The sequence below is a fragment of the Rousettus aegyptiacus genome, unplaced genomic scaffold (genome assembly GCF_014176215.1).
Source record: "Rousettus aegyptiacus isolate mRouAeg1 unplaced genomic scaffold, mRouAeg1.p scaffold_m13_p_2, whole genome shotgun sequence".
NCBI classification, from domain to species: Eukaryota; Metazoa; Chordata; class Mammalia; order Chiroptera; family Pteropodidae; genus Rousettus; species Rousettus aegyptiacus.
Window position 1 is genome coordinate 43,065,315 of NW_023416295.1, and position 25,691 is coordinate 43,091,005.

At 36.0% G+C, this 25,691-nt stretch overlaps 1 protein-coding gene across 2 annotated transcripts in view; it reads left to right on the forward strand.

The window, feature by feature from the left end:
• The window catches only part of PDE11A (phosphodiesterase 11A), a 312,968-nt gene that overhangs the window by 40,984 nt on the left and 246,293 nt on the right, over nucleotides 1–25,691 (forward strand). The window lies entirely within an intron of this gene.

Below are 25,691 nucleotides of genomic sequence, written 5' to 3' on the forward strand. Positions count from 1 at the left end.
GAAGAGAGTCTTTTATTGAGGTCATTTCTATAGTTAAATTTGAACAGCTCAAATCCCAGAAAAGCTTTATGAGCACTTAGAGTATGACAGGACCTCAGACACTTTCTTACCAATTCCATAAACAATGACAATGTGTAGGGCACGTATGTTGGAGTCATCAGAAGCACAAATATAAACCCAAATATGTTATCTGTCCTGGAATTGCACAAGGCACAAGGCAAGATCAGCAACAGGAGGTTCTAGGACATGATGGGTGCCTAGGAAAGGGAGGATTAATCTCAGTTGAAGAACTTGAATTGAAGAGGCTTCTCTAAAGAGATAGTATTTGGTCTGATCTTTGGAGAAAGCATAAGTCTTCATAAGACCGGGTCAAGTGAGAAAGCGAGGAGTTTAGTAATGTAAAAAATATAAGCCCACCTCATTTACTATGCAAATGTTTCCATGGAATGTAGAGATAAATCAACATTTTATTTTGTGCGTTTTGTACTAAAGATGACAGAGTCCTATAAAAATGTGCCTCTTATAAAGATTTGGATAGAAGGATTTGAGTTTTGTGTCTTTTCAACTATATGCCCATGACATCTCCCAAACATTTAGTTGGTAAACAGATAGTCCTGCCTTTGCTCTGCCTCCTTCATTTAATATGATCCCATTATATATTTAATTCTAATTGCTGATTCCATTTATGTTAGATTTGTTTTCTGGACTTTTTTCAGGGGATTTATACTTATGAGCTAGAGCTTCATGAGTTCTGAATGATTTAAAGGGGCGGTTTGCACAGGGCTTTGTAACTCTCTTGAACAACATCAATGTTTAACTTTGCTGAGAACAAAGCCCAGGACCAAGTTCCTACTTGGTTAGGGACAAGCAGCCTGTTTTGAGTAAGACTCTTAATCTCTGACTCAGTTTCTTCATCTGTTAACTACACTATCCACCTTTCTACAGAATGAGAATTAAATAAAATCATACATAAAAGCACTTTATAAAATATAAGCAACTAAACAATTATAAAACATACATTTTTGTTTTAAAACTAATATTTCCCAAAGAGTTGTAAATGTTTTTCTATATTTTTTATTTATCCCTAGGCAACTTATTTCTTAGATTCAATTTCATTTGAGTATTTCCTTGCTCCAAATATTATATTTTTCTCCTCTGCAGTTATCCCGTGTTCCCAAAGTAACATTTTATTTCCCAACCTTTACAATTCCCTTTCCTGATTTAAAAACCCTACTCTGGTCTCACTTCTTAGAAGAAAGCTTACTGGTGAGCGCAGCTCGGCTGTATTTGTGCAGGTGACACTGGATGGAGAGTGTTCTGTGTCCACATTTGTATTCGGTTAATGTTCTTTCCTGCAAGGTTTTTATATATTGTAAACCAAACAGGAATTATGAAGAAGAAAAGCACAAGATCTAGAAATGATAATGGAAAGAGCACAATCTAGATCCTTCTTCTAAATAAGAGAAGACATTGTGGCATCATAGCTGCATACTGGCCATCTAGGAGTCTATGTGGGCCGAAATTCCTTCTCTTTGAAAGCATGCGTCACCTTGAGCAAGTTAGAAGAGAGATGATAATGATAATACTTATCTGATAAGGCTCTATGAGGATTAAATGAGAGAATACAGGGAAAGGATTTAAAAGAGTGCCTAACACATAATAAGACCTCATAAAAGCTTACCTTTTATTGATAGCACATTAATACATGTGAGATACAGTCAAGACTCAGTTAAAGATATTACCTCTATGTTATTTAAGTTCATAAGTTTTTATTTAGCACAACAGTTCCACTGTTAGAGTTTTAATAAAGAAATGAGGGATATACATTTTATAAATTCACAATTCTCTTGTGTGATTGTTAGTGCACGTACTGTTTTACTTGGTTGCAGATTATGCATCTACTAATTTGCATTCTGCTTTTGAATGTAAAGTTATTTCTTACATATATGTCCACATGTGATGTAGTCTACATTGCCATTTTTAGGGATTATAAAGTTTTCTACTTTTTCTACGTAGCTTGGTTTGCTTAGTCACTGTCCTATTATTGGAAATTTGGGTTGTTTCCAGTTTTTCATTAATACAAATAGCCCTGAATGAACATCTTGAACAAATTACCTTTTTCTTTTGTGTTATTTCCTTGGGGTATATTCCAAAAGACTGAAATTACTGAGTCAAAGGGCAAGAAACGTTTTAGAGCTCTCATTTCAAGTTATCAAATAGCTTTCAGAAATATTGAACCCATTTACAATGGTAGCAGCATGCATATACCTCTGTTTGCAGAGAGCTGCCAACTTTGTTCAATTCACATTTTAAAATCAAATTAGTTTTCCTTAGTCTGCCAGGCTGTCTTCAGACAATCTCCTCCCACATACACCAGCATAAACTCCAGCAATAGAAGTTTCAGTGTTACCTACAAGAAAGGAGACAAGAAACACTGAGCCTGGTGCTTAGTGTTAGTGTTAGGTAAGGGGGCAGATCGCATAGTCTTCAGGGTAGGTTCAGGTCTTTGCCCTGCTATTTATTAGCTGAGTGACCTTGAGCAAGTTGCTCAATCCCTCTTTACTGCAGAACTTCCACAATAAGGTTGTCCTGTGGAGTAAAATAGACAATAGATGTGAAGTGCTTAGGGTAGCACTAATTGTCATTAACTGAACTTCAGGAAATCTCACCATCTATTTTACTTTATACACATAACTGCTATGTCATTGTTCATATGGGTAGTGGTGGATTTATCGCATATTTAGCATAATATGATTTGTATGTCCTGATATTTTAAAATGTCAACTTCTGGAGACTATCAGCTGTGTTATGTATGCAAAAGACATTTTGCAATATGAGACTCAGTAAATTATTTGCCTGAGATAAATTAAAAATTAAACATGGTATATTAATTTCTGAGCTATTTATGTATTCATATTGTGTTTCTTGAAAATTCTATACCTATGTTTCAATGGCTATGCTCTACATATAACCATCAATGGAAGAGCCTGGGAAGGTCATCAAGCCCATTTCCCACCAACCCCGTTCTCATCCAGTGCAGGAATCTTTACCTGACAGAAGGTCATCCAACCTCTGCCTAAAAACTTCCCTTTTAATGACATTAAAATCATTATGCTCTTCAAAGTTCTCGCATAACTAGCAGTAATTTAATCAGCAGTGGTTGGAATTTTGTGTGAAATATTGCCTGCCACATGCACTTATTAATAATTTATGTTGCATATTGACAAATGACTAGTTTGGTAATTCATGTTGGAAGTGCACATAAAGGTGGAAAATACAGAAGAGATGATTAGAATTTTCTGGTTCACTTCATGGGTTTCTAGCAAATGTTCCTATTTTTCAGTGATACGTATAAACTAGCTGATTTAGGTGTTATGACATCCAACTAATTTATCACTTAGTTATTCCTGAGTAAGAGGAATATTCTTTTGCAGAATAAAATTACGAGACCTGGATGGGAGCAAATATTTGTGATCTATCAAGATATATGGGCACTCCAGATGAAACCTGGTACATAGAAATGAGCACAGGCTTTTATCCACCCTTACCAGGTTGCCTATACCGAGGCCCCAAGGAGCCATTTCTTAGCATGGTGTTGCATGAAGAATATGTCTATAGCAGTTACTTTCCAACAGCTGACATATAAGCAGCTGTGCCTTGAAGTTGTTTTTTGTCTAATCTCTATAGGGTTTCTTTAGCCTGTGGTCACTTCTCTCCAGCTCATTATTCAGAGTGTTCAGCCGCCCTGCTCCTCTCCTTTGTGCCAACATGTTCAGACACCCCGCAGAGCTGGGATGCGGCCAACTGAGCTTGGCTGCCTTGGGACTGGCCACATTCCAGGAACTTGTTATGGGTGACGCTGCCCTGCCAATTGGTGTTAAGGATGGTGCATGGATGATCTAATGAGCAGAAGCTGGAGTTTTGTTATTTGCAACAGGCCTTAGGCTCACAGCCAGACAATGGAGAGGATTTCATAAGCTCTGGGCCTTACATTTTTAAGTTGTTCCTGATTGTGCGAAGGATCCTGGTGAGATGTCAAGGCTGCAAAAGGTATTAAAATTCACTTCAGTGAGGAGGATGGATGTTGAATACATCATAGTGACAGAGGTGACATATTGGTGGTCCCAGAAAACTCAGTGCTCTCACAGATGTGTGGCTTGTGTGGAATTTGACTGGCAGAGGATTGATTTTTTTTTTTAAGTCTTTAGACATGGCTGCAAGCTCTAGTTTTGCCATAATTGCCAATACCTAAACAACTAGTCAGTTTAATAAAATCAACAAAATGAGAGCAAAAATGGACAGGTTTCATCTCTCATCTTATGAAGAGTTAGTTTCTACACAAAGGTACTTTTCGAGTAGTTTTTTAAAAATTGTTTTATACATGGTTAGTGGTATTACAACTCTGCTTGGCAAGTTTATGTGTTTTCTGTTAATACTCCATTGTCTTTTGGATATTCAAATACTAAACGATCAGTCAATTAACTAATTGTAAGAAGTGGCCTTTGTGTTCTCATCCCATTTTTTCCCCTTTTCTTCGTATATTCCAATTAACTTAGATTTTTCAAACCATGTTGCAATAAAATTATAATTAATAATCAGTGTTTAACAAAAAAGTGTTAAAAGTCCTGGCAGATGGCTCACGATTATAAATTATATTTGATCAAGAAGATTTCAGTCTTGGAAAAATTTGGATTGAATCTCGTAATTTGTTAATCGCAACACTTTATCTGCACTTAAACTGTCTCCCCACTGCACTATTTGCCTTTTAACAGGTATTACAGGTCCCATATAATCACTGTGAAACTACAAGAGCTTCAGAGACCCATTTGTTCATGTTCTATGTGTTCACTGGACTATATAGCTGACTAGAGATTCAGAAACAGGCAAGGTTTTTGAGAAAACTATTACCAACACACTGTCAGAACTCGTCTTAAACTTCAAGGGATATTTCTCCTTAACAGCTAAACTCGAAATGCAAGAAAGTGTTGTCTTTTTATTATGTTCACCTCTAATATCTTTGTGCTGTATCATCTCATTAGTATCACGCTGTAACTACAATATCAATTTACCATCACCTGAACCAGGGAAGTTAAGAAATCCAGGCTGTATTTATAGGGTGCTGGACAGACAGGACTCTGGGGCATCAGGGTGGAAAAGGTTAGCGTCTGACCAGTACATCCATGGTTTTTAATAGTTGGCCTTTTAGTAAAGCCACATCTAACAGTGCAAAATGACAAAAAAAACTGTCTTATAAACTATCTCTGATTTGTACAGAGCTTGGAGAATAATCTGCAATCACAGATTAGCCATAAATAAGCACTTGTTGGCAGAAGGAATTATTATTAAAGAACTAGAACAGAGCGTTGTGGATTCTTGTTTACTGTAGATTTCAAATTAAGATGGAGAACTGTCTTCTTCGAATAATTAGTTTAGAGTTATTTATCTGAATAAAATAGCAAGGTTGTTTTCTTTTTACTTTAGAATGCTGAAATGCTTGAATTGAAAATTTGAAGACTTAAATCAAATTCTTTTTTCATTAAAAGTGATATTTAGTAGAATTCTTAGTATATTTGGCTGTCTTTGAATTGGGCAGCTCTGTCTTTCTTGGTTTATTTTCCTTTCCTTTTCTGATCAGATTATTTCCTTATTATAAAAGTAATAGAAGCTTATTACAGAAAATTTGCAAAGTACAAAAAAAAAAGAAAAACTAAAATTACCAATAACCCTAATTTTAGAGTTAATACTGTTAATATTTTTGGTATATTTCCTTACAGTTATTTATTTTTACCTATAAATAAAAATATATTTCCAAATTTGCATCATGTAGTACAAATGATATTTTATCATGCTTCAAACAATTCTTCAACTATGCAATGTATATGTTGGCATTATACTTTATCATGTAATTATGTAATAGTTTAATCATTTTATTCCTCAGCTTTTAGATTGTTTCCAAAATCATGTATAATAAAACTACAATTAATGAACTTTTTTATAAATAGATATTGGACCACATCTTAGGTTAGCTATATTAAACTCTTGTTTTACAGGTCAAAAATATTGGTAATTTCCAATGGTTCAAACTGATGCTTAGGATTACTGGGTCAAGGAGTTTGAACAATAGTTTTTATAATAGCCTTATTGAAATAAAATTCACATACCATACAATTCACCAATTTAGAGTATGCAATTCAGTGGTCTTTATTATATTTGTAGAGGTGTATAACCATCACCATGCTCAATTTTAAAACATGTTCATCACCACAAAATAAACCCCATACCTATTAGCAATAACTCTCTATTTGCCCTCAACTCTCTCAGTCTACCAGTCTATTTCCTGTCTCTATGGATTTGCCTATGGAAAATTCAAAGAAACGGTATCATGCAATATGTGGTCCTTAATGACTGGCCTTTTTTAGTTAGCATAAATTTTCAAGATTCATCCACATTGCAGCATGTGTCAGTATCACTTCATTTCTTTTTGTGGTCAAATAGTATTCACTAGATGGATATACTACATTTTGTTTCTCCATTCATCTGTTAATGAACATTTGGGTTTTTGTTTTTGTTTTTGTTTTTTACTTTTTGACTATTATGAATAATGTTGCTATGAACATTCACATACAAGTTTTTGTGTGAACATATTTACTCATTTTCTTGGATATATACCAAGGAGTGGAATTGCTCTAAGTTTTAACCTTTTGAGGAACTGGCAGATTGTTTTCCAAAATGGCTGCCCTATTTGACATTTCTATTAGCAATGCATGAATGTTCCAATTTCTCCACATCCTTGCCAATACCTATTATCTGTCTTTTTGATTATAATCATTCTGGTAGATATGAAGTGGTTTTTCATTGTGGTTTTGATAAACCACAATGTCTTATCCTGATGGCTAATGATGTTGAACATCTTTTCATGTGCTTATTGATGGAACATTTATTTTTAAGGCTCTTGGTAAAGTTCATCCATTTTCTCTCCAGAAAATCATATTACTTTATGTCAATAGCAGTATATCAACTCACTGAATCCTTACCAGCTTGAATATAATTTTTAAAAATTACATTCTTTTAAATTTCTGATTTCACTTTATTTCTACTTTTTTGATTTATTCTGTGTGTGCATGCATTCCACAAGGAATTAATTAACCATTGGTCTGTTAATTTTTTTTAACTAGAAAAAAGACTAGCAGGGTGCAAACTGACCTAAGCCAATTTGATAACACACAACTACTAGGTTGGTCATAGTAGCTCTTATGTACATCATAATAAAAAGCTGTCAAAAAGTTTGAAGTAGTTTGAAGTAGATGGGAATTGACTACTTTCCTATAACTTTGCTATTTGGTTTCAGAGAAAGTGGATCTCAGACTGAATTCTGCTGCATATAAAGACATATATTTAAACAAAAATTTATTGGGAATTTGGGTCAAATAGTTCAGATACTCAGTTCACTAAGCTTCATGAAGTTTAAGTTTCTTTTGTTTTAAATGTTCTAAACATCCCTCACAATATTTAAAATGCAGAATCTCATTGCTCTTGTGATGGAAATCAGGGAACCATAATCTGTTGACCCCATGGCAGGATTGGGCAGCCTCATGGTCCATCCTTAAGGGTACAAGTTTGGAACTTGCTAGATTTACCTTATTAATGCAAGGTTGGAGAGCATATCTCTAGAATGCTATTGCTAATACACATATCTCAAATACCACTGATTTCAGTAATTACACCCCATATTTAATATCCATGGTGCTGATTAATTTCACAGGCTGCTAATTTCACCAGTGAAAGTCTGTTTCTAACATTGGCAAAACCCCTCACTATTGATGGTTGTTAAAGATCTCTGCAGCAAATGTAATAAGCACGTTTGGAGTAGGGCTTTCTGATTACTCCCGGAGGGTAAATTCTTGATAGGGCAACTGTCTGCTCCTCTGTGGCATATTAAAACTACCCTGCTTCACACGCACACATAATTTTACATAATCTTTGCTGAAGAATTTAAAGCAACTTATGGACATCAAAAGAGTATGTAGTATCTCTCAGTGTTTGCTTTTTTCTTTAAATGAGAAAATAATAGAAATCATTTATTAAGTACCTACTCTGCAATAGGTGCTTTGCATATATTATCTCATTTAATCCCCAGCAATTTTGTGGGCCATTATTATTCTCATTTGATGGATGAGAAAAGGGAATGTGAGAGAATTTAAGAGTGTGTCTGAATTACTTAACTTGTATGTAGCAGAGCTGGGCAGTGTTTCCACCTCTCCGTCTCCTTGTGGCGCATGGGAATGCTTGGTGGATGTCCATTACTTTCCTATTGCGTCATCTTCGCTTCAGGGACTCATGAATACATAGATCATGCTGTACCTGATGCATACGTATAGGTGGCAAAATAAAATTTGAGATTCCACATATTTAATGAATTTCGGAAATAATGTGTGACTGAGTAAAACATAATTTTTAAATTACATTGCCTGGTGGCATTTCACCCTTTCATAAATATCTGTAACCAAGTTTGAGCTTTATGTCTGTAAGAAAAATAGAAAAACTAACAGGCTATAGAGTTAGAAATAATTTTTAAAATGATGGCTTTGTGCATATACCAACTATGAAATAGATCATTTAATATTTTTCTTCTATTTCATTTTTGTGTTTTCCCTGACAAAAAACATTTTACATTTATGTTTTTTAATGCATTTTTTCCCTCCTGAGGATGAAAAGGAAGTGAGGATCAGTCTAACTCTAACTTTCTTTTGCTTTAAAAAGTTGTGCTTCAATTCAGAATTCGCTAATAGTGCTCAATTTCGCTGAACAGAGATATGAGGTGTTCGGTGTAAATTACCCTGCAGCCTACTTAGAGTGTTTTATTCTCTATTTAGCACAATTATGGAATATGTTGTTTAAATGTAGCTACATTATATTTCTTGTTGGAGAATTTCAAATAGAAGGTAGGATGACTTTGTAGCATGCTTTGTAATTTTTATTTTTAACAGGGTATTGATTTTTAAAATATGCTTGAATATTTAATTTTTCCTTTTCTTCTTTTCTGTATTGGAGGTAGAATGAAACCATTTCTTTTTCTCATTTTCCATTATTTCGTTTTATGTCTTCCATACTCACCTAGGATAATATCCTGGCTAGATACGATTGTAGGCTATTTTCACTGGCAGATTCTGATTCCATTGCCAATCAACAATGTGAAGGAGTATTGCCCCCACTCCCTTCATATTCTGCACACTCCATTTAGAAATGAGAAAAAAGTCTCAAAGGTAGGAACTACTATATTACCAAAGCAGGCAGCCTAGTGGCCCCAGGGAGGCCCCTGAACTAGAGCAAGAGCATGTTAAGAGGAGGAGAAAGTAATGAACAGTTTTGAAAAATGAGGTTACATAAGTTAGAGCTGCCCAGAGATACTCTGAAGGTCTATTAGACACAGTTCTTGAAAAGGGGTTTAAATGAAACTAAAATGCAATAATAAAACTCTCTCACTGGAGAGAATTTAAAATGATTTCTCACTGGGATTAATTGACACCATCTGAAGGCTGGAACATGCTTTGTCTGTCTGAAAAGCATGTTCAGTGTTTTGGAAGAATTGCTGTCTATAGCATATGATAAGTCACTGGGAAATCAGTACCTTTTCTTTAGAGGTGCCACCCAGTGTTTGAAAGCAGTGAGTAATCATGTCTACTTAGCACCTGGGACGTCTTAGTCCATCTTTGGTCCTCGATTATTTGGTATACTCCATTTCCAAAAACCTATACATATCTGTTTTCTTTCTATCGCTTAAAAAAATGTTTCTGATGAATTTTGTGGATCCTTTAATACAGACATCAATTTTGTTTGTCATGATTTCTCAATGGTACTTGTGGTTTAATGTAACTGAAATTTGTTCTAGGTATTTTATTCAACTTTCTGTTTCCAAAGCCAAGATAAGTTTCAAAAAGCCATGAATTATTCTCTGCTGTCATAAAGATGAGGATCACAGAGTTTGGATGAACCTTTATGTGTTCATTGTTCCTTTTCAGTGTTTGGCTCTAAATTTATTTTAAAATCTCAGTTTAACTGTTTGACATGATACCTTCACGATTAGGATAATCATGGGACCTGATGGGAGTTTTGGTCTTTCTTTTTCTTTTCAACCTCTGAGACAGGGTGATGGAAATGATTGTCTCTTTGCGACTAGAAGTAAGTTCGTTATGCTCTGGATCCAGGAGATTTATTGTTTTCACATCTGATCCCGATGTGTGTGGCTTGTTCCCATTAATGTTTTTCCATTGCTTTGTGCTTTAAAGACACATCCACTTCAAAATGCCAAACTTCTGGCCTGCAGCTTAGATTTCTTAAGTAAAAAAAAAACTGGAAACCAAACTGCTTGCCAGGGGGAGATTATGTACAGATCATTGGGTTAAGCAAAGGTTATTGTTCTCCCCGCCATGCGTAATGTCATTCTTCTTCTTCAAATTATATTTTCAGTAGGACCAGTATATAAAACACAGTTCTGAAAGTACGAGGTCATAGCCATTCACCTGGAAGATGATCTTTCCTAATTATTCCCAGAAAAATACTTTGGAAAAATACCCTCTGCCCTTCATGGTTCAGCGATGGAAAATGTTTGTACTGCACTTGTTATGGGCACTGAAGACAGGGAGCTCAACCAACAGATAGGCCTGTGGGTCTGGTGTTATGTTGAGAAAGACAGTCAACCGGAAGATGGTAGAATGCATGCCAGGTGTGCAGTTTGTTACATTCACTACTTTTGAAGCTATCAGAAACATCGATCATTATAATGACATCAAAATTTACATTTTTGGAGCTTTTAATCTTCACACATATATTAACTAATATGATTTTGTTAATATTCTTATGAGATAGGTAAGACAGGTGTTAAATTTTGTATTATAGAAGAGATAACTACAGTCTGTCTTGTCTAGCAGAAAGTTAAGAGTAAAACTGGAAGGTCAGTGTTTTCCCTCTCCCGCTTAGCTTGTCATTTTTTATAAACAATGCATTGACTATTCTTATTCCTTAGAAAGAGCACAGCTCAAACCAAAGAGTATTCATTCAGTTAATTGTTGAAACTATGTCATTTAATATGCCAGAATCTACAGCTAACCAATAAGTTAAAAAATGAAAGTTCATAACAATGAAATCACAGTTCTTCACGATTGATGCACAATAAGCTTGTTAAAGAGAGAAAGGATACACAAGAATCTTATCTTACAGGTCCTCATGGAAAAGTGTTAAAAACAGACTGCTCTGAATGTATGGAAATAATAGAAAGCAAAGATATCTCAGAAATTGTTTTGTTCAAATTCTCCTTTTAGAGCAAAAAAAAAAGTTTCAGAGATTTTACATGACATGCTCCAGGTTACACAATTAGGAAATGACTGAGCCGAGAGTCAAATCTGTTTCTTCGATATCATCTAGATGTTTGGCTGCCTATGGGCAAAGGGTTAGACAACAGTGGTGGTCCCGCTCAACTCTCTAGTTCTTTGGTGGGCTACACCGCATGAGCACCCCATATTATGGGTAGTAAAATACTGGTTGAGGAGGTTCTCCAGAAGTAATTAGTGGGTCACTGGTATAATGTAAGTCTCCCAAGTGCTTCCTTGCCTGTCTTCTCACATATGTTGGAGCCTACAATGTTTTTGCTTCCACGACAACAACAACAAAAAAACCCAAAAAACAAAAAAAAGGATTTATGAAGAATCATCTATATATCAGCCTCAAAAGTCAAGGATTAAAAGATTTTTTAAAAAGAATCTCTCTTCTCCAGCCATTATTGAAGTACAAATTGTCATGTTCTATGACAAACTCAGTCATGCTAGAATCACATCAAAGATTCTAAGCTGGCATAGTTCTGACTTTGTTAAGCTGTTATTTGGGTAGGTCAGGTTTAGACTATGGCAAAAATGCACTTTGATTCAGGTGTTTTTGATGTAGGCATTTTGACAGAATTAAAGCCAGCAGATATCATGGAATAAAGTTACGCCCTTACCCCTCATCCCAATTCTGAGCAATTTTTACTTCTGACTTTATTAGTTTATATACTGTTTGGAAACTTTTTAACTTTGGGTTTGTATTGTTTTTATTTCTGGGATGAATCCTGTTTGATAGCGTTTCACTGTTTTGATATATTGCTGGGTTCAGTTAGCACTTGATAAGTGAGATTGACCTGTAGCTTTTTTTCATGCTATTTTTAACTCTGTTTTTATTAATTTTACACTAGGCATATTATTTTAGAATTAGGAAAAAAGACAGTAAGATATTGTTTAGTCTGTTATCATTGGGAAGCTTCTAAGGGGTTATCAAATTCTCCTCCAAAAGCATTATTGTAAATTAATTTCACTATAAGTATAAATGTGTTAAAGAAGACTTAGAAATTTTAATAGAGTCTCCTGTGCAGTTTGAGGCTGAGAATAAAAGATTTTATTGTGGCTCAAATGCCCTGCCTAATACATACCTAATTAAAAGGGAAACTCAGGAAACTTACAGGAAGATGATAATGCTCTTCCACTAGACAGATTTTTGCAGTATTTAAAAACTCATGCCCTCATAAGAATCTACAAGAACCTTGTCTTAACTAGCCAAGAAGAGATTTTCTGCAGTTTGTTTCATGGAAATCAGTACGTATATTTTCATTTTCAAATATAAAACTATATTATATTTTAAATATTTTTTCAAACTATTCCTCCAGGAAGTCGTAATGGAAAAATTACTGCTACAAAAATTTTCAAGTAAAAATCATAAGTTTTATTATTGATCAACCACATTATTTAAAAGGCAAAGTAATGAATGTCACTATTTTAACACTACAGGTTGAATTGCCATCTGAGATGCAGAAAATTCAATAGAAGTGAATTCTTATTAACTAAGCAGTTATTTGATTGGAATAATTCCTGTTTCCTTCTGAGATAAGTACACGCTTACTAAACATGTGCAGTTCGTACTGGGTTTGCCCTTTCTCCACCCCCATCCCTACCTATTTCATCAGTGCTGGGGTGAGGTTTGCTTATTATTTAGTGTATATATTTTTAAAGCTGAAACTGTATCAGTGTGTGTTAGGTTGTATCAAAATGTCACACATTTCTCTCTCTCCTTCCTCTCTTCCTCTCGCCCTCTCCTTCTTGTTCCTTAAAGTGGGGGTCCCATAACCCCAGGCTGAGGACTGGTATGGGTCTGTGGCCTTTGAGGAAAGGGCCACACAGCAGCAGGTGAGCGGCAGGCCAGAGAGCGAAGCTTCATCTGTATTTGCAGCCACTCCCCAGCGCCTCAGCTCCGCTTCAGATCATCAGGCATTCATTATTCTCCCTGGAGCACTGGTCTTTGGTGGCAAAAAGGATGGGTACCGCTGCCTTAGAGGATCTGAGACAGCTGATGGGAAATATGGGGATATGAATAAAAGTTTCCTAGCCAGATGATGTAGAACTCAGGTTGCTAGGATGTGACTGTAATCGCTGCCTATGTTCAGTCCTGACTATATTGTATTGTTGACCTACCCTGTCTTTCTAGTACAGGGTGGGGCTGGAGGATTCCAGTGGACTCCTGGTATTTAGTCAGATGCTACTGAGTCTCAGGTTGAAGGGATTTTGGACAAGCAGCAGTGACTCACTGAAAATGCACTGGATGAACACTATTCAAGGAGGCAAAACAGTTTTCCAACTGCCAAACACGAAAACTGTTCTTTCTCAAAGTGAAGAAATTCATCAACTACACTGAAGAATCATCTTGCTAATGCACATGTATAACTGTTAGTATTTTGGCCCTAGCAAATCAGTTAGTGGCTCCATTTCCCCACTGTGTAAATGGCATAAATCCCTAGTTTGTGCATAAGGAATTCACAGAAAAATGTCCTCTTTTTTTTTTTAGAGGAAATGAATTTTCATTTCCTTTCTTATTTGCAGCTTGTTTTGGGGCGTGATAGGAAGATTTAGTCTTGGTCAGGGTGTTCTTATGAACTTAATTCATTTTGTGCTATGACTAATAGCTTTTCATCATAATTACATAGAGAATTGATACTGCTTTAGGAAACAGCATTCCACATCTCTAGTGAATTGCTTATCTTTCTTGAAGCAGAGCTAATTGCTCATATTGTCATTCTTATGTATATTCTGATGTAATAGAGGCACTTAGGCTATCGATTGCTTTAGATTGTATATGGGTATTGAGGACCACTTAATGGGATGTTGTGTAAAACAACTGAATCAGACTCTGAGTTCACCAATGTTCAGCAAGCAAGCCTACTTTGCTGTCCTTTCTGGGATATACTGAAATTTTGCAAAGAGAAGTGATAGATTTTTATGTACAGATAACGCACTAACCTTGGTGTAGCTGGACAACTCTGGTTATTTTTGAGCAAGGAAAAAATAATGGGGCTACAGAGAACCTCAAGAAGGTTTCAGAGGCTCTGATTTCAGTGTGCACCTCTTGTTTGCCCATACACTTGTCATAAGAATAGGCTTTCCACGGCTGCTCTCTGTGGACCTTGGCTCAGCTTCTCCTTTTAACTTGCAGCATTAATTCTTGCCTTAACCCCAGAGCCATAGGCAGTAAAGAGAAAATGGACTTCCACATGAGAAAAGACCTGAACAATTCAGACTCTATGGCAAGGCCAGCTACATCATCTATGGGGCCTGGTGAAAAATGAAAACACTAAGCCCATTGTTCAAAAGTTATTAAGATTTTTAAGCCTGCGACAGTAGAGCATTAAACCAAGCTCAGGACTCTTCTAATCCCACGGGCGCTGTGTGACTGCACAGGTCATGTACCTGGGAAGCCGGCCTGGCTCTTTGATCTGGAAATATAAAGGTAAGAGAGGGACTTGCTTTAACTCTACAGAGTTTAGAAAGCAGTAATAGAATGGATGAATTTTGTTTATAGCATTTGAGAATATTAAATTTAAGGACATCACTGAAATTCCAAGATGGATGTTGATAGCATACACTCCTTTATGTAGCAGAAACAAACTCCTTTAAGAAGTTTCATAAGGTGAATCCAAAAGTTTCTTATTTGTGCCAGCCACTGGGTCAGGTGGAGCCATGGAGGCATAGACAGGTGGCTCCCAAAGGTTCTGTCTGAATATAGGTGACGCTCAAATTCCTTGGATAATCGTAGAAGGCTAAAGGTGAATGTTTTTGTTTTTGTTTTATGTTCCAGACCATTAATTTGCTAGACCTTTAGAATGAAGATTCTCACAAAATTTAGAAGAGGTGAATAAGCATTATCTCAAAAGATCTGGTGTGTGGCCATGGTGGCACCCAGTGACTTCTCATATTTAACTCGCTAGAAATGATGTTTAGTCATTCTGCTCACTGACTTTAATTTTACACAGCTGATCAACTTTTAATAGATGGATTGTAACAATGAAGGAGAAAGCATTAACTTAAGAAAAACTTCTGAGTGAATTTTCTAGAGCCACTGAAAAGTTGTAAAAGAATATTGCCTCTTTTTTTTTTACCATATTACAAAGTTTAATAACCAAAAAGCATATAATAAATGATAAAAATTAAAACAGAAAATTTTTTTCTAAAGTTCCATAAGAACAGAGTAGACCCCATATTTTTAATGTAGTAGTTACACATAGAATATTTGTTTACAAACACATTATAGAGATAATAGTCTATTTTCTGTTCACCAAGCAGTTTAATAAAACATCTACTTATTTCTGATGAGAAAAATAGCTTGTGCAGGAATGTGAAATTAACATTTATGGTGTGGCTCACTATATTAAATACCTTTGTATGTGTAGCATCTTTATTTTATGCGCCTACTCAGTTCGGTGTGTATCCTTGTCCTCACTTAGAGGTAAGAAAAATTTGGTTCAAATATAAACGTTTCACTAATGATACTCCTTAGTATAGTGATTCTAATTAAGTTCCATGATAGAATGCTTGGGAAATACTTGGGAAAATACTTGATTTTATCAAACGTCAGGGAAGATTAGGAAACTTGGAGTACGTAATTGACATTCTGAGGCTCTTTGTTTCTTGCCCTTTCTCCCCTTTCCCCCCGTGAGGGTTAGCAGGTCCTCTCACTCTCAATTCTGACTATAGGAAAAGCCACTCTCAGAGAGCAATAAAGAAAATAGTGTCAACTGTAGCGCTGTAGACATCTGCAAGCTGGTGGGGGTCATAGTTAGAGAACACAGGGTCTTCATAGAATCTCTAAAATTTTCCTGTGTAGGCAGACATCAATGGGCAAATCTGCCTGTGTTTGTAAAAATACCCAGAGGGATGTAGTTTCAGGAATGCTAGTTAAAAAAAAAAAAACAAAACAAAAAAAAAACAAAAAAAACAAAAAACGGACACTAAGTATTGTTTTCAAAGCTAACATTTTAATTTTCAAGATTTGAATCGGTTATCCAACTACAGTCCCTTGGGTAAAATAAATATTATTTTAAAGTTATTCTGTACTCTGTAAAATCTGAAAAGATGTGACTATTACTAGGTTAGGTTGAAAGTAGAGTCATAATAATATAAAACAAAGCTTCTTATCTGGTATAATTAGACTGGTAATTGGTTAGGTATGCCCAAAATTACACATATACATTTTGAACATTTTGTTTTATCTAAAATATTATCATCCATTCATTGGACAATCTTTTCTTCTTGGGCAGTGTTTAATTGTGGATCCGCTAACTAGAGAATCACTGTTTCCCTTACTTAGCCGCACTAATAGTGTATTATCTATGATTGATAATTTAGTTTGATTTAAAATGGAGCTAGAGTTAAAAGGTGTTTGTGAAGAAAGCAGAGGAATCTAGAATCCTTCTGGGATTTTATGATTTTTCTCTAATTTTTACAATTATTTTACCCACATCAAACTTGAGAGCTCTTTCTTTTTTGATGACATAATTTTATCAGACATTTGGGATTTCACTTTAATTTTCCTAGAAAAAATAAAACAAGTCTCCTTTTTTTAAAAAATGTGGTTTTTTTTGGTTTATGTAATAAACATATCTGAACTTAAAACAGCAATTGGGAACAATTACAATTGACACTTGCTAAGCAAACACACTTAACCAGTGGGGTGGGTGTATGCAGGAGTGTTGATTTCCTAACTGCAACCTTTCAACATGCCATAGATATGTCAGTATTTTTACAGAAGTCATCAGTTTATGCTGCAGGTTGCTTAAATGAAGGTCATTAAGAGAGCTGCTACTGAGTGACAAATTATATTTTTCTAACTTTCAGCCACCCCTGTTAGATACTGTGGCATCTTCAACTTCTTTAGCCTTTCCACTTACTTCTGGGAAACCCCAGGGTGATGTTTGACATGTGCTCATAAACAAGTCTTTTGGTTTTCCATAAACATTCTGAAAGTAACATCCATTACATGGCTACAGCTAGGCTGCCTCCTACATGGTTTTCCATTATGGCTGGAGACCACCATGACCCTGGAAGTGAAGAACTTCCATTCCCTAAATATAGCCAGCTTTGCAGACTTGATTCATATCTTTATCTGTAGGAATCAAACATAGGCATATGGAGGCCAGGTCAGTCACAATTCCGAATGTGAACAAATAGAATATCCTACTAATCACCCCTTTCTCTCTGATAGCTGAGGCATCGTCACAGGGCTAAGCTTATAGGTCTACCTTTCTCTTCCTTTAGGAAAAATTATTTCCCTGGAGTCTCCTCTGTGTCTCATGCAAATGGACTCCTGACAAGTCCAAGCTGTCAGACATCGTTCAAACAAGTCTCCTTATTATGGCAGGCCTCCATTTATACCCTTCATCATAGCAGTAATGGTAGCATAATCTAGTGAGATATTAAAATCCTAGTTTTTAAGAAGGGGAAACCAAGACCCATTGATAACGATATAACTAATAAGTGGTGGAGTTAGGACTGAGACCATCTTCTTGATCATTCTCCATGCTGTCTCTAAGAGAGAGAAAAGAATCTATACCCCATTCATGAAATGAGGCCTATAGAGCATGCCCTAGGGACTGTGAAAAGGCTGTGTCAGGCATCGCCTTTCCTGCTGCCAGGGATGCTTTTGCTGTCCTTTGCTCTGTCCAGTTCTGTGGCTCCTCCAGGCTGATGCTGAAAAGAATGTATTAATCTCATGGTAGGAGCTGGAATCCCCACTCACCTTATTTACTAACTGTCTCAATGTGGAAGATGAGAACAGGTGTATTCTCACCCCAGGGACACAATGGTTCAGTGCTGTCATCTCTTTATTCCTCTTCGTATCTGTAGTTGCATGCAGCAGGGTGGAGTTAATTTTATGCTAGTTTGGACCAAATAAAAGACTCTGAAAGTTAGATTTTCCTTTTCCCTTGTTATATTTTCTTTGCTATTCGAAATAGTCTGGCAACCTCTCAAGAAAATTTGTTCTAGATCAAAGGGTTTCTGTCAAAGATCACCTTGGCTTATGTTTTTAGGGTAACTCCTCCCTTCTCCAATGTAAAGTCTAAATTTTAAAGAAGCCTATACAAGTACCTAGGCATGGCTCTGGCTCTTCATGTAGCATTTTATAAAACCTTTGGGGTCCCATGTGGATAAATATTTTTGTCTTTGCATTGTACCAGTTCTTAAAATTTTAAAGTTTAAGAACAGAAAGTCTCTTGTTTTATAGAACAGGAAACTGAGGCTGTTAGGAGAAGTGATTTGTCTAGTGAGACCCAACTGGTTAGTGGCGGAACTCAGATTAAGTTCAGTGTTTCTTAACATCGATTTCAGAGTTCTTTCTACTACGTCACATTGCCTCCTATACCACTGATTAATGGATTGGTGAATTTGTCTGAATGTGGTGGCTGAAATGTCTTTGAAAGTAAAAAGAGAGTATTATTCCTTACTGATTGTTTCGATTTAAGTGAATCACCAGAAAATGATAGGAACCTTTGTCATGCATCTGTGTTCCCTGCCTTATGTAATTTTAGCTCAAATCACAGACTTCCCAACACTCCCAGATGGCTATGGGGATTTGGTAAATGAAAGCAACACATAGATGAATGAAAATGAAGCTGAAGGTAAACCATGGCGATCTTCAATAAGGTTTAGTAATATTAAAATTCACTACTCTAAATTATCATTTTCCCAAAAAGGTTTATTATTTATTTACGTTTTTCATTTCAATTGCTAACCCTGCTTCACATGTGGACATTTTAGTAGATTTGTTGAAGAAAGAAAACACCATTTTAACTACAGTAGTCTGAAAGCTAAAAATCATAGCACAGTGTCAACTATCACAAACCATTGAGGACCACAACTGAAAATCAGATAACGCACCTATTAATCAATATCAGATATCAGATGCCAGCTGATTTAGTAGTCTATTAAAGCAGCTGGAGTATGTTTCACAAAAGGGTTTCTTTGTACAGTTTGGAGATCTCGAGATAAGGTAGAATGTTCTTAGAGCTTTCGAATTTCTACTTTATGAACTGCTGGGTGGTATAATAACAACTAAATCAGGTCCCAGAATGCCTAAGTAATGTGCCAAGGCCATAAAGCCAGTCCACTTGGGAGCCAGACAGACCTCGGACCATGTACTGTTAACTGCCGTGCCTCTACTTCCGCTCTACAAGGCAAGCCAGGGGCTTTGGCATAAAGTATTCTTGGATCTAAAACTTGGTTCTGCTACTCAGGAATTGTGTAAACTTGGGAAATTAACTTATACTTTGTTTTCTCTCTCTCTTTTTTTTTTTTAACAGAGAACATTAGTACTAATCTCATGGGATTTTTTGGTTAGGTTTATGTAAAATTATATCTACTTATCACAATACCTAGTATCTAGTGAGAACTTAACGAATAGTAGCCTTTATTATATTATTATTATAATGACTATGGGGGACTTAAAAATTAGAAGATACTAAGTTCAAGGAGCTTTGATTTAATTGGAGGCTTAAACAGATAAGTACTGCAAATTAAGAATAAAAGCCCATATTTGAAAATGCTTAGAGGAGGCACTGGTGTAGCCTATATTTGTTTTTTTGTTTTTTTTTCTGGGTTTGCTTTGACTCAGTTGAAAGTGTACATGCAAGATATACAAATATCAAATCATTATGTTGTATATCTGAAACTAATGTTATATGTCAATTACATCTAAATTTTAAAATAGTATACCTATGCCATTCATCCATACCTTGAGCAATACACTATTTATTTCATGAGGAAATTATTAATTCTATATTTTTTATAGAGCAATGTAACATTTCATTTTCCCTGCTGTTATGTTTAGATGAGCAAGGAATTTCATGCATTTTTACTACGCAACATTTTAGCTCTTCCATTCAGCCCCAATATAAAATCACCATAGTATCAAGACTCTCTCAAATTATAGTAGATCTTTTTCAGTAATTGGCACATTTCACATTTTTATAAAAAACCACTACTTTTCCCAAGCCGTCCAATAATTACACAGCAAGAGATAGTCATTTTGGTATTGATTGATAGCTGCTAAGCAAAAGTGAGAATTTCATAGAAGGAAATATGAATAGCAGTACTTTAAAGAAAAGATGTGTTGCTAATTTATTTTATTAATTGGGATTACTTCAGGAATTGGCTTTGTCATGTAATTCTGATGAGAGTTGCTTCAGAATTCTTTATCTGGAAGGTCACTTTTCTAAGCTGTCAATATCAGTTGCCTTGATTAGTTGACTGAAATGATCAGATTACACAAAGTTGACAACCAAACTTGTGTATGTTATAGCTGGAACTCGTGAACTAGTAATTATTAGTTTCTGTCTTATGGTTCAACTATAAATTCACTGGTGCCATATATTTCAAAATAAAAAAGACTAAGGAATGCAGAACATATGAAAAAGTTTTCATTGGTCCATTAAATAACAAAATCCTCATGAATTTATATTTCATTTTTCAAGTAACTAATAAGAGTCATTAAAGCAGTGGTAGAAGACCTGAAGTGTATTTTACATATAATGATTACAGTGTTACAGTCTCAAGAGTTTTCCAGTTTTCTTCAGAGCCACTTAGACGGGATCAGTTTTTAGAGTAGATGCTGATTAAAAAAAGCACCAGAAGCCCGTTGCTTATAGTGCCACCTGGTGGCCTTGATCCATTACTACCACCTGTTAGCAAAGACTAGGAGCCCTCAATTGGGGCCAAATCTGAAATTAGCAGTTTCTTTAAGAAATGTATCTCTAGTACATGCAATTATTTATTTTCAAGTCTCTAACTGCTTGAGAAAACTGAGGTGAAGACAAAATATAGTTAAAATTAGAAATTACTACCACTGAAGACGAATTAAAAATTAAAGCAAATAGTCTGAATTATTTAATGGAATCAGAGGGAAAATATTTGTTCTGTGTAGGCTTAATTTTTAATCACATTTTTATGATCACTTCTATGGTATAAGGAGAGGTAGGTCTACACTTGGGATTTTTTTGTTTGTTTGTTTTGGTGGCGGGAGCTATCAAGAAATTATATTTGGTTAGCACTTTTTAAGGTACAAAAATTTGGTGTCTGACATTTTGTCTAGTTAAATTATAATATACTTAACTCATTACTCTTTTTTGTTTTTATTCCTTACCTCCTTTCACATTGGCATGTGAACCTTTTCTTCTCTGCCACATGGTTCTGTTAGAGGAGGTCAACAATGCATTTGAATAAACGTAGATCAATACAGCCCTGAATAAAAAAATGAAGGTGCTGTATGCTCTACTGCCCTGCATTCTGTCCTCATATATTTCTATTTTCATTTTTGATGTTAACTAATATAAAGGTTTTTATAGGTGTATGCATGATTGCAGTGTATGCATGATTGCAGTTAGGAAGTCAGATCTTCATATCACGTTCCAGTTTTGGACAAAAATATTTGTCATTTTATAAAGCACATGAAGAAGTAAAAATGAATGTGTAATGTTTGTGTATTATTTTGCATGATAAAAATAGGGTCAGAACCAAGATCATAGCAGAGAAAACTAGACAGTAAATAGAAAAAGTCCATGTTATTCATTAAAACATTTAAGGAGAAAAAGAAATCGGTTGAAAGAATTCATTTTAATTAATGAGTATATAATATATACTCACTTAAATTCCATTGAAGAGCCATTCTCTCCCAGTTGTGGTGAGCACAGCTAATGTTGTTAGTTCAGAGTAGAGGTACATGCTCTTTTTCTGTGACATATACATACTTCACAGGCCTGGTTGTATAGGTCTGTGGTAGTTTTTCTTTCCTCAAGACCAGGGAATGATAAGATGACAGGGAAGTCAACACCCTGCCATTTCAGATTCAACTAAAAGCAGAAAACTAAGTTTATACCAAAGTCATTACATGTAAAAGACCAAGTAACACACAATGCAATATACAGATGATATAGAATAGTACTCTTGAAGTCTATATAATTTTATTAACCAATGTCACCCTGATAAATTTAATAAAAAATTTTTAGAAAGAAAATTTTAAAGTACTTTATTTACTAACCTAGTTCTTGCAAAATATCTCAAGGAAGATAATTTAGTTAAATAATTGTAATGGGTTGAATTGCATTCCCCTCGAAAAGGTAAGTTTAAGTCCTTACCCCCAGGACCTCGGCATGTGACCTTATTTGGATATAGGATCTTTACAGAGGTAACCAATTTAAAACAAGGTCACAAGAGTGGGCCCTGATCCAATATGACCGGTGTCCTTATTAAAAGAAGAAATTTGAACATAGAGACAGATATGTCCAGAAGAACAACACAGAGAGGATGATACCATTTGAAAAGAGGAATTATGCTGCTAGAAGCCAAGGAATGTCTGGGGCTACCAGGAACTGGAAGAGGAAGGATCTTACCTACCTATCCCTGTTTCAGAGGGATTATTGCCCTTCAAACACCTTGATTTAAATTCTAGCCTCTAGAACTGTGAGACACTACATTTGTATTGTTCTACACCGTGCAATTTATGGTCCCTGTTATGGCAGCCCTAGGAAACTAATGCAGTCGTATATCGAACTAGTACTTACTGCATTGCCCTTGAGTACTTTACAGGAATTGTCTTATTTACACCTAATAATAACCTTGAGACATCTGTTATTATCTTCTCAAGACACTAACAGATGACAGTACTAACTTATGAGGTAAAAATCTCTGCCTAAGATCACATCTAGTGACTGAGCTGGGATTTGAACCCAGGGCTGTTTAACTGTAGATGCTGGTGTGTGTGTGTGGTACGTAGGAATCTGGTTCTTCTCACTGGGTTGTTTAGGGTTGCAGCTACTTTTACAACACTCTCATGTCTCACCTACAACCACTCACCTCCACTTGGAGAATTACTCTTGGCATTCGCTGGCGATCCCATCCTCCATTTTCAAGGGCATGAGTAAGACCACTTTTCTGACAACAAAGCATTCATAATAGTTTCTTGTCTTTTTGTAATTTGAAATTTACAACCTTATCGACCTCTTCCCCCACCTCTCCATTTCTTTCTTCCTCTTTCCATCACCCAAATCATTGTATTTTAATGTGTGTAATGGAGTGAAAATGTACCTTGAATCATTTTTCTGCTTTAAAAGAATTTCTAAAAAAAAAATATCTAACCAATGTCTTTGTCAAAAGATTAAATAAATTTGCACTGAACTGTGTAGATATCAGAGATACTGAAAACTGGACTAGCACTGAAAACCCACAATTTCTTCAGTGAAACTAATCCGTCATTCTGAGAGCAGAATCGTTTTCCTAAATATCAGAATAAGTGCCTTCTTTTTATTAATAATTATTCCTATGTTAACAGTTGATTGTACATCAATCACAGTATATAAACATCTAAAGCCATCAAATTAGATTTCTATTATTTCATTAGAGACACAAAGAGAGAATTAGGAATCTGAGGGCATACTTGATTGTTAATCCCTAAAACTTCCCCTTATCTGGTGTTCTTGATTTTGTCTTAGGATTTCACCTTCCAGTCAGCCATTCACATTAAAGCAGTAGGTTTCAAATTTTTTTTGGCTGCAACCCATAGTCATGGAAGCCAGGGGAGGAATTTGAAAGAGGCGAGATGATGGGTAATATCAGCTACTTCAGGGAGATTAAAAGGATGACTAAGGGTACTTGATACTTATGGGATCACTATTTACTCAAGCAAACCTGTTTACTGTTGTTTGAGCAAATGGTCATCTAGGGAGAATCTAGTCATGCATGACTAATAAAGCTGTCAGAGGGATAAAAGCCACTGGATTCTCTAAGACTGTAACAGAATAGCAAGCAAACCCTACCGCTTAGTAGGTGTTCCTTGTTCCAACTACCAAGCTGTATAGACAAAGCATCAGTTAGTGAGGCCTTGGGCAACTCACAAAACAGCAGCTTATGCATGCTGAATATTGAGGTGTTGTATTCTGACAATACAGATATAGTCAGGAACTCCCTGCAGTATATTTCCTTTCACTTTTTCTTTTCAAATTGTTTTTTCTTTCCTCAAACACATTGCTTATAAAGTAGGAGGAGTCAGTAGTTTTACTTATTCAGATGTTAGAAAGGCTCAGTGACTTGCTCAGGGCCCCACGGCTGGTCCGGTGGACTTGGAAATCTCAAAAGTCACTAGTAGTTATCCTGCCCCTTATTGATCCTTTCTGTTTTAGGAGGCTTTTCACAAAGTCCTGGACTTCGATCCTGCTACCTTGCCTGACTAAACTAAACTAAATTAAAACTAAACTAAATGACTAAAACACAGGTCTGTCCTGAGCACCGAGGGCAACCCGCTGAGTGCTGTTTTGTGAGTTGCCTATGGCCTCACTAACTGATGCTTTGTCTGTACAGCATGGTAGTTGGGACAAGGAACACCTACTAAGCGGTAGGGTTTTCTTGCTATTCTGTTTCAGTCTTAGAGAATCCAGTGGCTTTTATCCCTCTGACAGCTTTATTAGTCATGCATGACTAGATACTCCCTAGATGACCATTTGCTCGAACAACAGTAAACACGTTCGCTTGAGTAAATAATGATCCCATAAGTATCAAGTACTCTTAGTCATCCTTTTAATCTCCCTGAAGCAGCTGGTAGTACCCACCATCCCTCCTCCTTGAAACTCCTGCCCCGACTGCCGTGACTCCGCGCTGCACTGCTTTGGTTCACCAGCTGTTGTAGCTCTTCTGCCTCATTTCCTTTACCTGGCCTTGTACTGGTGGTGTCTTCAAAGGTGGTGCTGTCTTCTGCTCTCTCTGCTGTCCTCCACTCGTCCTTTGGGAACCTCATTAGTGCATATGATGTCAACTCTCACTCTTGTGCTGAATGTAAGTCACTGGGTTTATTTCATTTCCGAAGCTCCGGGTTCCACAGGTCATTTCTACTAAGATCTCCTGCTGGAGATTTCAAATGCTACATAGCCCAAACCAGACTCAGGACCTTCCTGCACCGGTGCCCTGACTGCAGCCTTCTTCTTGAGTTTTCTATGTCACTCAATAGTATCACCATTCCTTTAGCTACCTGGCTATAGATCTCACTGTCATCTTTGATTCTACTCCTCCCTTTAACCTTATGTCCAATATCTAATTGATTGTCAAATTCTATGGATTTTACTCACAAAACAGCTTTGGATCTTCATAACCTTTAAAAGTGATAGATTATATCTCCACATTCTTTTTTTTTTTTTAATCGGGGTGATATTGGTTAATTAAAGTATATAGATTTCAAGTGTACGATTCAACGATACATTATATGTATATTGCATCGTGTGTTCACCACCCAAAGTTAAATTTCCTTCCGTCACCATAGATTCAACCCCCTGTACCCTTACCTACCTCCCGCCCTCCCCACTT